This window comes from Pan paniscus, chromosome 6 (genome assembly GCF_029289425.2).
Source record: "Pan paniscus chromosome 6, NHGRI_mPanPan1-v2.0_pri, whole genome shotgun sequence".
In the NCBI taxonomy this organism is placed as follows: Eukaryota; Metazoa; Chordata; class Mammalia; order Primates; family Hominidae; genus Pan; species Pan paniscus.
Genome location: NC_073255.2, coordinates 86,944,737 through 86,956,871, shown reverse-complemented (window position 1 = coordinate 86,956,871; position 12,135 = coordinate 86,944,737).

The following is a 12,135-nucleotide window of genomic DNA, read 5'->3' as shown; positions in this document are numbered from 1 at the left end:
ACGGAGAAAATAATGTACATCCTTAATTTTCTCTTACCTTTAACTGAAATACAGCATTTCCTTCAATGATCAATGCAGATAGCAAACTGGCATAGAATTTGCAGTATCTGAGATTGTTCATAATAGAAATCACACATATTTTTGTATCAATCACATCACACTGGTGCAGATGCCACATAATATCAGTTATGCTCATCACGACTGCCAATAATTAGAATCATTATTAGATCTGTAGTTCCAACTTGCAACCTAATGTGTTAATAAAGAAACATACCTATGACTATATCATAAATCCGTTTTTGTAATGTTGCGATACATCATTTAAACGTAATTGGTTTCTCCTTTAATCTGAGTAATTTTATTTTATTCTTCAGAAATGGTATTCTGAGAGGGGGCCTCAGGGTTCCCCAGACTGGAAAGGGGTCCATGGCTTGAGAGGAGTGTAATGAATCTGCTGCCCAAAACCTCAATGCATAGGACCTATCACTGCAGAATGTGCCTCTGCCCAGGGGCCTAAGGTGGGTATGTGGACTCTACATCCCGATGAAGAGGAAGAGAAATTTCACAAGGAAAGGGGTCTTTATGGAGTGCCTACTCTATAGCACATACTGTGTCTTACTGGAAATAATCCCCTATGATTCTAATAGGAAGCTCACAAGGTAAGAATGATTTTCCCCATTTTACAGATGAGGAAATTGTGGCTCAGGCAAGTGTAAGCATCCTGCTAGAAAATAAAGGACCTAGAAACAACTCAAACATAGGTCAGTTTGACAGTCCACTCTCTGGCCATGGCAATGACAAGGAGACGTCATTTCAATAGAACTGCTGGACAGGCCAAGTGTGGTGGCTCACACCTGTAATCCCAGCTCTTTGGGAGGCCAAGGCGAGAAGATCACTTGAGGTCAGGAACTTGAGATCAGCCTAGACAACATAACAAGATCCCATCTCTATGAAAAATTTAAAAATTAGCCAGGTGTGGTGGTGCATGCCTGTAGTCCCAGCTACTCAGGAGGCTGAGGCAGGAGGATCGTTTGAGCCCAGGAGTTGGAGGCTGCAGTGAGCTATAATGGCAACACCACACTCCAGCCTGGGCAACAGAGCAGGATTCCATCCCTTTAAAACCAAAGAAAACCAAATAAAGAACTGCTGGACAGAGGAAGGAGACAGTGCCTCACCAGAGAAGAAGCCACCATGGATGGTCTTTGAGGGGCACCACCCAGATGTCCCCTTATGAGAACCTGCTGTGAAGAAATCCAGCATCCCCACCTTCAGGACCTCTGCAGTATTTGCTCTAAGGACACATTCTTTCCAGTCTATGCCTAGCCAATACTTGAGAAGAGCTGGGTTACTCAAGCCAGGCCATTCCTGCCCGATGAAGCATGCTTCTTTTAATGTCACCTGCCTGTAGCCTGAGGCTTCTCTCATTAAATCTCCCTTCCTTCCCTCTTCCCTTTCATGGGTGCCAGACCAGCATTGTGGTCTGAAGGCTCCCCTGGCCTGTCTTTGCTCACTGTCACCTTTATCCTTCACAACTATTTCTCTCAACCAATTTCTGGGGTTTTGTTTGTGTGTGTGTGTTTGTTTGTCTGTTTGTTTGTTTTAGAGAAGGGATCTTGCTTTGTCACCCCAGATAGAGTGCAGCGGCGTGTGATCATGACTCACTGCAGCCTCAAACTCCTGAGCTCAAGCTATCCTCCTACCTCAGCCTCCTGAGGAGCTGGGATTACAGGCAGGCACCACCATGCCCTGCTAATTTTATTTTACTTTTTTTTAAGTTTCTTATAGTGATAGGGACTTGCTATGTTGCCCAGGCTGGTTTTGATCTCCTGGCTTCAAGCAATCCTCCCACCTCAACCTCCCAAAGTGCTGGGATTAAAAGCATGAGCCACTGTGCCCAGCCGATAAATTTATTGGATGTCTACTTCCATCCATCCTGGTATTTGCTTCTCATAGGGGCCAAATTAACACATCATCCAAATCTCAGAAAATCTCAGGGCCCCCGGGCCCCTGTGATCGGTAACCAAAGGAGAGTGTGTTTTTTGTGATAGTTTTGTGGGCTAGAGAAGAAAACCAAGCTCATCATCTAAGGAACATCACACGGGGAGTGCATCTTGGGAAAATAAATAGACATGGCATGGGGCAAGGTTGTTAAGACTTAAAACAACAGGGTCATTCTATTAAAAGTCGGGATAATGGTTACATTTGATAGAGAACACTTGCAGGGAGGGACATGAAAGGGAACTTCTGGGGTGCTGGTAACGTTCTGTTTCTTGATCGGGGTGCTGATTAAACACGTGCTCAGTTTGCGACAATTCATCAAGATATTCATTTGTGATCTGTGCAGCTCTTTTCATCCTTTTGTTCCTCATTAGAAAGTTAGGGGGAAAGAAATGAGGTATATTTATGGCATCTAGCACCTTTCTTGGTGATGCAAAGTGCGAGGCCTGCTCTCTATAGGTATAGGATGTAATTTTATTAATTATTAATTATAACTATTAATAATAATTAATAATGCAATGCATTAATTAATATTAATGGTGGTGAGAGTAGGAGGTACTCTGCAAAAGCCCACGCAGGAGCTCCAGGGAACCCCGATTTTAACTTGGTTGTCCTTAACAAAGAACCCTGAGGCTATTTATCTTGGGGTCCTGAGTTGCTAACAGAGATTCTAGACTCATCTGATATATGTGCCCTTCCCAGCCAAGCTTCAGTTAAATAAATAAATGACTCCCTTGCATCTTGACATTTTGGATATGTCAGAAAGAGAAGAAATAGAGAGTTCTACAATCCTCTGGATTGCCTGTGGCAGGATGCAGTGCTTGACTTTGAAAGCGTGATGTGTAGCTCACAGAGAGAACGAATCTGTCCGGGCGGAGAAATGTGGATATATGTTTGACAAATCAATTCTGTTTCTTGGAGTAGAGGGGAGGCTCCCTCGGAGGTCAGGCAGCTCAATTACCACAGGCAAAGCAGGGCAGAGGAGGTCCTGCAGCATCAAGGGGTGTCCTCACGTTAATGCTTGCACAGGGACTCACTGGCATCACCTGGTCGTCTGGGAGCCACCGCGGCAAGACTCTGAAATTAATGACATCCTCACCTCCACGAGCAGGGCCAGCCTCTGCCTTCAGTCTTACAGGTTCAGAAACATCTCTCAGCTAAAAGGCACAGAGCTCTCTGATAAATAGGGAAAGACTCCCATTGGATCAGAGGAGCCTTCCCAATAGTTGCTTTCTCCTGCCCGTTCAGCTGACTCTCCACCCCTAAGGTGCTCTCCTTGAATGCCCATGACTGGGGTCCTCTACCTCTTACCTGCAGGCAGAGGGAGCTGGCATTTTGGCGCCCAAGCAAGTTACAGTAATTATGCCCTCATATCAACAGCAGCACGTTAAGAGGCAGAATACTATATAGATTAAGAATCTGGATTAAGATTGTAGAAGACAACGTGGCGATTCCTCAAAGGCCTGGAGGCAGAACTACCATTTGACCCAGCAATCCCATTACTGGGTATATACCCAAAGGAATATAAATTATTATATTACGAAGATACATGCATGTGTATGTTTATTGCAGCACAATTCACAAGAGTAAAGACATAGAATCAACCTAAATGCCCATCAAGGATAGACTGGATAAAGAAAATGTGGTACAAATACACCATGGAATACTATGCAGCCATAAAAAGAAATTAGATCATGTCCTTTGCAGGGAAACGGTTGGAGCTGGAAGCCATTATCCTCAACAAACTAATGTAAGAACAGAAAACTCAACACCACATGTTCTTATTTATAAGTGAGAGCTGAACAATGAGAGCACATGGACACAGGGAAGGGAACAAAACACACTGGGGCCTGTTGGGGGATGGTAGGGGGAGAGAGAGCATCATGATAAATAGCTAATGTATACAGGGTTTAATACCTAGGTGATGGGTTGATAGGTGTAGCAAACCACCATGACACACATTTATCTGTGTAACAAGCCTGCACATCCTGCACATGTATCCCAGAACTTAAAATTAAATTAAATTAATTTTTTTTAAAAAAAGCTTATTGTAGTACTTACCTCAGAGGGTTATGATAATTAAATTAGTTAATACATATAGACCCCTGTTTTTTTTCTTTAAAAAAAAAGTTTATTGGCCAGACACAGTGGCATCACACCTATAATTCCAGTGTTTTGGAGGCTGAGGCAGGAGGATCACTTGAGCCCAGGAGTTCAAGACTAGCCTGGGCAACATAGAAAGACCCCATCTCTACAAAAATTAAAATGAAAAGTTAGATGGATGGAGTGTCACTTGCCTGTAGTCCCAACTACTCAGGAAGCTAAGGTGGGAGGATTGCCTAAGCCCAGGAGTTCAAGGCTGCAGTGAGCTATGACTGCACCACTGCACTCCAGCCTGGGTGATAGATAAAGACCCTGTCTCTAAAGAAGAAAATATATATTCATTATAGTACTTAGTACTTAATTCAGAGGGTTATGAGAATTAAAGTCATTAATACATATAGACCACTGTTTTTTAAAAGTGCATAGCAATTGATAAACATTAGCTACTGATATGGTTTGGCTGTGTCCCCAACCCAAATCTCACTTTGAATTGTAATAATCCCCATGTGTCAGGAGTGGGGCCAGGTGGAGGTAATGGAATCATGGGTGCAGTTTTCCCAACACTGTTCTTGTGATAGTGAATAAGTCTCATGAGATCTGATGGTTTTATCAATGGGAGTTTCCCTGCACAAGCTCTCTTACCTGCTGCCATGTAAGATGTGCATTTGCTTCTCCTTTGCTTTCTGCCATGATTGTGAGGCCTCCCCAGCCATGTGGAACTGTGAGTCCATTAAACCTCCTTCCTTTAAAAATTACCCAGTCTCAGGTATGTCTTTATTAGCAGCATGAGAACAGACAAATACAGCTACTATTACTGTGGTGGTCATTAGTGTTGTTCAAATATTCCTTACTCTCTGTCTCCCAAGTACATGGTACACGATAGGATTCCTCCTGTATAGATAAGTCAATGAAATATCCACAGAAGTATCACATGTCATTTCCACACAGAAATTTTATTTTTTTAAGAACTGGGGCCGGGCATGGTGGCTCACGCCTGTAATTCCAGCACTTTGAGAAGCCAAGGTGGGTGGATCACCTGAAGTCAGAAGTTTGAGGCCAGCTTGGCCAACATAATGAAACTCCTTCTCTATCAAAAATACAAAAATTAGCCAGGCATGGTGGCCCACACCTGTAATCCCAGCTACTCGGGAGACTGAGGTAGGAGAATTGTTTAAACCCACGGGGTGGAGGTTGCAGTGAGCCGAGATTGCGCCACTGTATTCCAGCCTGGGTGACAGAGCGAGACTCCATCTCAAAACAAAACAAAAAAAGAACTAGGGAGCAGTTCACCATATTCCTTCTTGGAAATGAAGGAATATGGAGACACGGAGAGGGAGCCTTCTTCAGGCTGAGTCCTTGAGTGGGGAGGGAGGATGTAGAGCCAGTGTCCCGCCCACCATAGGTGGACTCGAAGTAACCACAGAAAGTAAATCTCCACTGAAATTTTGAGTTTGTTTGCCACTTCAACATTATCTAGTCTATTCTGACTGAACATAAGCTAGTACCTAAAAATGAGGTGCTACCATAAAAAAAAACTTCAAATTTAATTGACCCTTGAAAAATGCAGATTTGAACTGTGCCAGTCCACTTACATGTGGATTTTCATTCACCTCCGCCACCCCTGGGACAGCAAGACCAACCCCTCCTCTTTCTCCTCCTCCTCAGCCTCCTCCATGTGAAGACAATGAGGATGAGAATGAAAACCTTTATGATGACCCACTCCCACTTAATGAACTACAGAGGTGTTTTGTATTTTTTCTTCCTTATAACTTTTTTCTTCCTTCCTTCCTTCCTTCTTTCCTTCCTTCATTCCTTCCTTCCTCCTCTTCCTCCCTTTTTCCTTCCTTCTTTTCTTTCTTTCTTTCTTTTTCTCTCTTTCTTAATTTCCCTCTTTCTTGCTCTCTCTCCCTCCCTCCCTCCCTTCCCTCCCTCCCTTCCCCCTTCCTTCCTTCCTTCCCTCCCTCCCTCCCTCCTTTCTTTCTTTCTTTGTATTTTTGTTTTGTTTTGCTTTTTGTTTTTTGGGGTTTTTTTGTTTGTTTTTTTTTCTGAAACTGGAAATTCATTGTTAGAAGTTAACTTAGAACAAAATCAGCTTATAAGAATGTCCTATGGTATATCAGACCTACTGTCCATGACATCTCTGACTATCTTGCTTAGAGAACAGACCTTCACTTGGTCATTTAATTAGCTCAAGCCACCATGTTCAGAATCAGATATCCTTGACCTCCTGAGCATTAATCTGGAAACTCCACACAGTGTACAATATGTTCGTTTTAGGTTTGAGTGTTTTTTTTTTTTTTTTTTGAGACAGGGTATTGCTCTGTCACCAAGGCTGGAGTGCAGTGGAGCAATCATGGCTCATTGCAGCCTCAACCTCCTGGGCTCAAGTGATTCTCCTTCCTCGGCCTCCCAAAGTGCTGGAATTATAGGCATGAGCCACTCTGCCTAGCTAATGTATGTTATATTTTTGTAGCAATGAGGTCTCGCTTTGTTGCCCAGGCTGGTCTCAAACTCCTGGACTTGAGCAGTACTCCTGCCTCAGCCTCCCAAAGTGCTGGGCTTACAGGCATGAACCACTGCATGTTTCTTAATGATATTTTCTTTTACTATCTTACTTTATTGTAAGAATACAGTATATAATACATATAACATTCAAAATACATACTAATCAACTGTATATGTTATGGTAAAGTTTCAGGTCAACAGTAGGCTATTAGTAGTTAAGTTTTGGAAGAGTTAAAAGTTATATGTGGATTTTTAACTGTGTTAGGGGTCAGCTCTCCAACCCTCCCATACCCCCCTTCTCCATTGGTAGAGGGTTAACTGTATATAATATTTGCTTAGGATTCAGGGGGCGTACAATGAGGAAGCCATTATTGGAAGTTGGAATAATGGCAACCCTTGTCATGGAAGGCTAAATAGGTGGTAAAACTGTTACCTGCTACATACCAGAAAATATACGGTCTTTTTTGTTTTTTCGAGACGGAATCTTGCTCTGTAGCCCAGGCTGGAGTGCAGCGGTATGATCTTGGCTCACTGCAACCTCTGCCTCCCAGGTTCAAGTGATTCTCCTGCCTCAGCCTCCAGAGTAGCTGGAATTACAGGCACCTGCCACCACACCTAGCTCATTTTTGTGTTTTTAGTAGAGACAGTGTTTCACCATGCGTTGGCCAGGCTGGTCTCAAACTCCTGACCTCAGGTGATTCCCCGCACCTCAGCCTCTCAAATTGCTGGGATTATAGGCATGAGCCACTGTGCCTGGCCTATAGCTCTTGAGAAAGAAGTTGGAAAACAAAATGTGTATGCTGGTTGCTCCTGGCTTCATTTGGCCAGGTAATACAAGAAAGAGAGTAGTTCAGAAAAGAAGTAGCCAGTTTACAGGTAGGCATGAATAGAAATGCAGAGTCCAGAAATGCAGAGACATGGAGATGTGGATGAATAAACATTAGAGGTAAAATCAAGACATGCAAAGTTTAGTTAAGCCTTTGCAGCAAGAATCAAACCAAGAGTTTGGCCTCGCACCAATTGTTGATATTTCTGAATGTCTGCAACTGTATTTGGAGGCTCAGTTCCACACAGAGATCCAGAAGATGGTCTGCACCTGTGGTTCAGAGGTGTTGTGGCCCACAATGACCCCAGGCTCAGTTCTAAGACCCAGGATTCTCCTTATTCTTGTGATCCATATCTGCTTCCCTGTCTTCTCTCACTTTCTGCCTCATATTCCCCATCCCTGTCTTTGTTCTATGTCAAAAATTCCAGCTGTTTTAACTCCGCTTTGCTCCTCTGTCTAGAGACCAGAGTCCTTCTCCTGATCCCTGATCCCCATGATTCTGTCTCTGCCAGCTACTACCAGGCCTTTGGGATGCTGCCTACTAGGGCCTCTGAATATGACTGTGGCCAGGCAATCCTGAATCTGTGACACTGGCCTGTTGTCCTGGGCTCTCTCTAGTTGGTCAATTCACAAGCCACAACTTAGTCACTGGGATATGATGACCACCAGCTCACTGTTCCCCAAGAGCTCCAACTCTGATCTTACCTTTGTCTAAACTTGGTGCCCTCAGATCACCTGAGGTCAGGAGCTTGAGACCAGCTTGGGCAACATGGTGAAACTCCATCTCTACTAAAAATATAAAAATTAGCTGAGCATGGTGGCACACGCTGTAGTCCCAGCTACTCGGGAGGCTGAGGCAGGAGAATCTGAGAGAACCTGGGAGGCAGAGGTTGCAGTGAGCCGAGCTCACACCATTGCACTCCAGCCTGGGTGACAGAGCGAGACTCCCTCTCAAAATAAATAAACAAATAAATAAATAAACAAATAAATAAGCTTGGTGCCCAAAGCTGCCCATTATGGTCCAGATGGCATTGCACAAGGGCAAAGTGCAGTGAGACTGTCACACTCTTCCCTAATGCGCAACTGCTGTTAATGCAACCTAAGATTTCTCTAGCTGTTTTCTCAGGTTTGTGGTTTTCTTGCAACCCACCTACCTGCTCCTCCGCACGCAGCCAGCATCTTGAAAGCTCCGGATCCTGACATGTTTGCTCTGTTAGACCCCACATCTTAGCTTATTGCACTCCGCTTCTAGGCTTCCTGATCCCCCCTGCTCCTGACCTCAAGGTCTTCCCTGAAGCTCTGATGAGACCATAGCTCCTCTCTGATGGGACCTATGGCTCCATTTCCAGACCAAAATTCTCACTTATTCCTTTGAATTATATCTGCTTCCAGCAAATGGAACACCTCAGCCCAGGTCAACCTGGTCTTCGGACCTATCTTGAGATGCTTCATGCAGTTGACTCTTTCACTGAGCGCACTCCAACTCAGCAAAGAAGTTGAATGCTTGCACATCCTCGCTTCAAATGAACTTGTGATCCACAAAAATGCCAAGGTGTTTTTCACACAAACAGCTTTCAAGACACCAGTATCTGGCCAGGTGCAGTGGCTCATGCCTGTTATCCCAGCACTTTGCGGGGGCAAGGCAGGTGGATTACTTGAGGTCAGGAGTTCAAAACCAGCCTGGCCAACATGGTGAAACCCTGTCTCTACTAAAAATACAAAAATTAGTTGGGCATGATGGCAAGTGCCTGTAATCCCAGCTACCTGGGAGGCTGAGGCAGGAGAATGGCTTGAAACTGGGAGGGAGAGACTCCATCTCCAAAAAAGAAAAAAAAAAAGACACCAATATCCCTCATATTCTATCTGAATACTTAATTTGCTGTGCCTATATTGAATTTTTAATAACTTATTTTAGAGCCATTGGGCGCAAAATTAAATTAATCACAATCCTTGGTGATTGACACACTGTCTATGTGGAGTCTAGACTGGTCTTCCTCTGATTTATTTCATTAATACTTATTTACATATCAATTCATTAAGTTTCAAAAAAATATTGCTCACACATATAATCTCAGCACTTTGAAAGGCCAAGGTCTTTCAAGAATCACTTGAGGCCAGGAATTTGAGACCAGCCTGGGCAACACAGCAAGACCCTGTCTCTACAAAAAGAAATTAATTAACTAGAGATAGTGGCATGCACCTGTAGTCCCAGCTACTCAAGAGGCTGAGGTGGGAGACCCTGATTCTAAAATATGTTTCTTTCTTTCTTCTTTCTTTTCTTTTCTCTCTTTCTTTCTTTCTTTTTTCTTTCTCTTTCCTTCTTTCCTTCTTTCTTTCTTTTTTTCGTGTGTGACAGGGTCTTGCTCTGTCACCCAGGCTGCAACACAGTGGCATGATCGTAGCTGACTGCAGCCTTGACCTCTTGGGCTCAAGCAATCCAGCCTCTCAAGTAACTAGGACTACAGATGTGTTCCACCATACTTGGCTAATTTTTTTTTTTTTTTTTTTTTTTTGTAAAGACAGGGTCTCGCTGTGTTGCCCAGGCTGGTCTCAAACTCCTGGCCTCAAGCAGTCCTCCCACCTGGGTCTCGCAAAGTGTTGGGATTACAAGCATGAGCCACTGTACCCAGCCCATATTTCCCAGTGTCTGGAAGTGTGTTTAGAGGCTCAGCTCCATACAGGGAGTCAGAAAAGGGTCTGCACCTCTGGTTCAGAAGGCTTGTAGCCCACTATGACTCCAGGCTCAATTCTAAAACCCAGAGTTCTCCTTCTATATATTTAGCGAGGACACATGAACCAAGGATCAAACTCCAAAAATGAGTATTTTTTTTTTTTTGAGGCATGAGCCACTACACCAGGCCGCAAAAATAAGTACTAAAAACAAACTATATCAGCCAGGCGAGGTGACTCACATCTGTAATCCCAGCACTATGGGAGGCCGAGGCAGATGGATCACCTGAGGTCAGGAGTTCGAGACCAGCCTGGCCAACATGGTGAAACCCCATCTGTACCAAAAATACAAAAATTAGCTGGGCATGGTGGCGCGTGCCTGTAGTCCCAGCTACCCAGGAGACTGAGGTGTGAGAATCGCTGGAACCCGGGAGGCAGAGGCTGCAGTGAGCCAAGATCACACCACTGCACTCCAGCCTGGGCGACAGAGCAAGACTCCATCTCATAAATAAATAAATAAATAAATAAATAAATAAATAAATAAATTAAATAAACAAACAAACTATATCTAAAAGAATTGAAATCATTTTAAAAATTTAAAATGAAAGAGTGGGTAAAAAACTTACCCGTGTCTTTTGGGGCATGCATTCCTTATCCCATCCTACTGGTGTACAACTGGTACCAGTAAAGAAATATCGCCTTTTTTTTTTTTTTTTTTTTTGAGACGGAGTCTTGCTCTGTCACTCAAGCTGGAGTACACTGGCAAGATCTTGGCTCATTGCAAGCTCCGCCTCCCGGGTTCACGCCATTCTCCTGCCTCCGCCTCCCGAGTAGCTCGGACTACAGGCGTCCGGCTAATTTTTTTATTTTTAGTAGAGACGGGGTTTCACCGTGTTAGCCAGGATGGTCTCGATCTCCTGACCTCGTGATCCGCCCGCCTCGGCCTCCCAAAGTGCTGGGATTACAGGCGTGAGCTGCCGCGCCCGGCCAATACCGCCTAATATTTTCTTGGGTCATTCATGCTGCCTTTATCTGACCCTTGCTTTTTTTTTTTCTGAATGCTAACAAATTCCCAGATGCCCAGCTGGTCTGACTTTAGGCAACTTTGAGCTTTTGTTCTTTCCTGACTCCGGTGTTAACCCAGGCACCGCTTGTTATTTGTCCACCCAGTGCCGTGCGCGAGGGGCAGTGTTATCTTTCCAGGCTTAGATTTACCTAGTACACCTTCCTTGCTGACATCTCTTCTCGCCATGGCTTCCCTCTTGATTTTTCTTCTTCCTGCTTGTTCCCACAAAACATTCGTTTGTCAGCGTCCCATTTTAGAACACTTTCGGTCTTTAGAAAAACCCACGGTTTGGTTCTTTTGAACCTGAACGTGAAAATTCACACAGCCGTGTTCCTATCTATATGCAAAATTACATCCCAATGTGTCACCCCTGACATTCCAGCTTGCCTGGCTTGCATGCCTGACAAATCGTCAACTGTCTAATTTTTCTTCACAATCAATAGAAGCCTGAGAAAAAGATATGCTAACATCTGCTGAGTTATTAGGCAACTCATTATTATATGAATTCACTACTGGGGTTTTCTGCAGAAAGAGAAATGCTTCTGAGAGAGAAGCATCTCCTCAAATCTTCCCCAGGAAGAGAGTTCGCAGGGGGCTCTAGATTCATCTATTCATTGGGGAATTGATGCAGGCAAATTTCATAAATGTCAAAGGAAAATGCATTCAAGATGCTTCCTTTGGTACATTTCTAAGGGCAACAAAGCTCATGCTTAAAAGGCAATAAGGTGATGTATGAGAGTAACACCATAGCAGGCAACTATAAATGGAGAAAGGAACAGAGATAGACAGAGAATGTGTGGGAAGAATGGAGAGGGGAAAGAGAGAGGGGGAGAGAGAGAGAGGGAAAAAGGGGGAGGGGGAGAGAAATAAGAGAGGGAGATGGGGAGAGAGAAAGAGAGGGAGAGAGGAGGAGAAGTGAGGGGGAAAGAAAAGGAGGGAGAGAGAAAAAGAAAGTGGGAAGAGAATG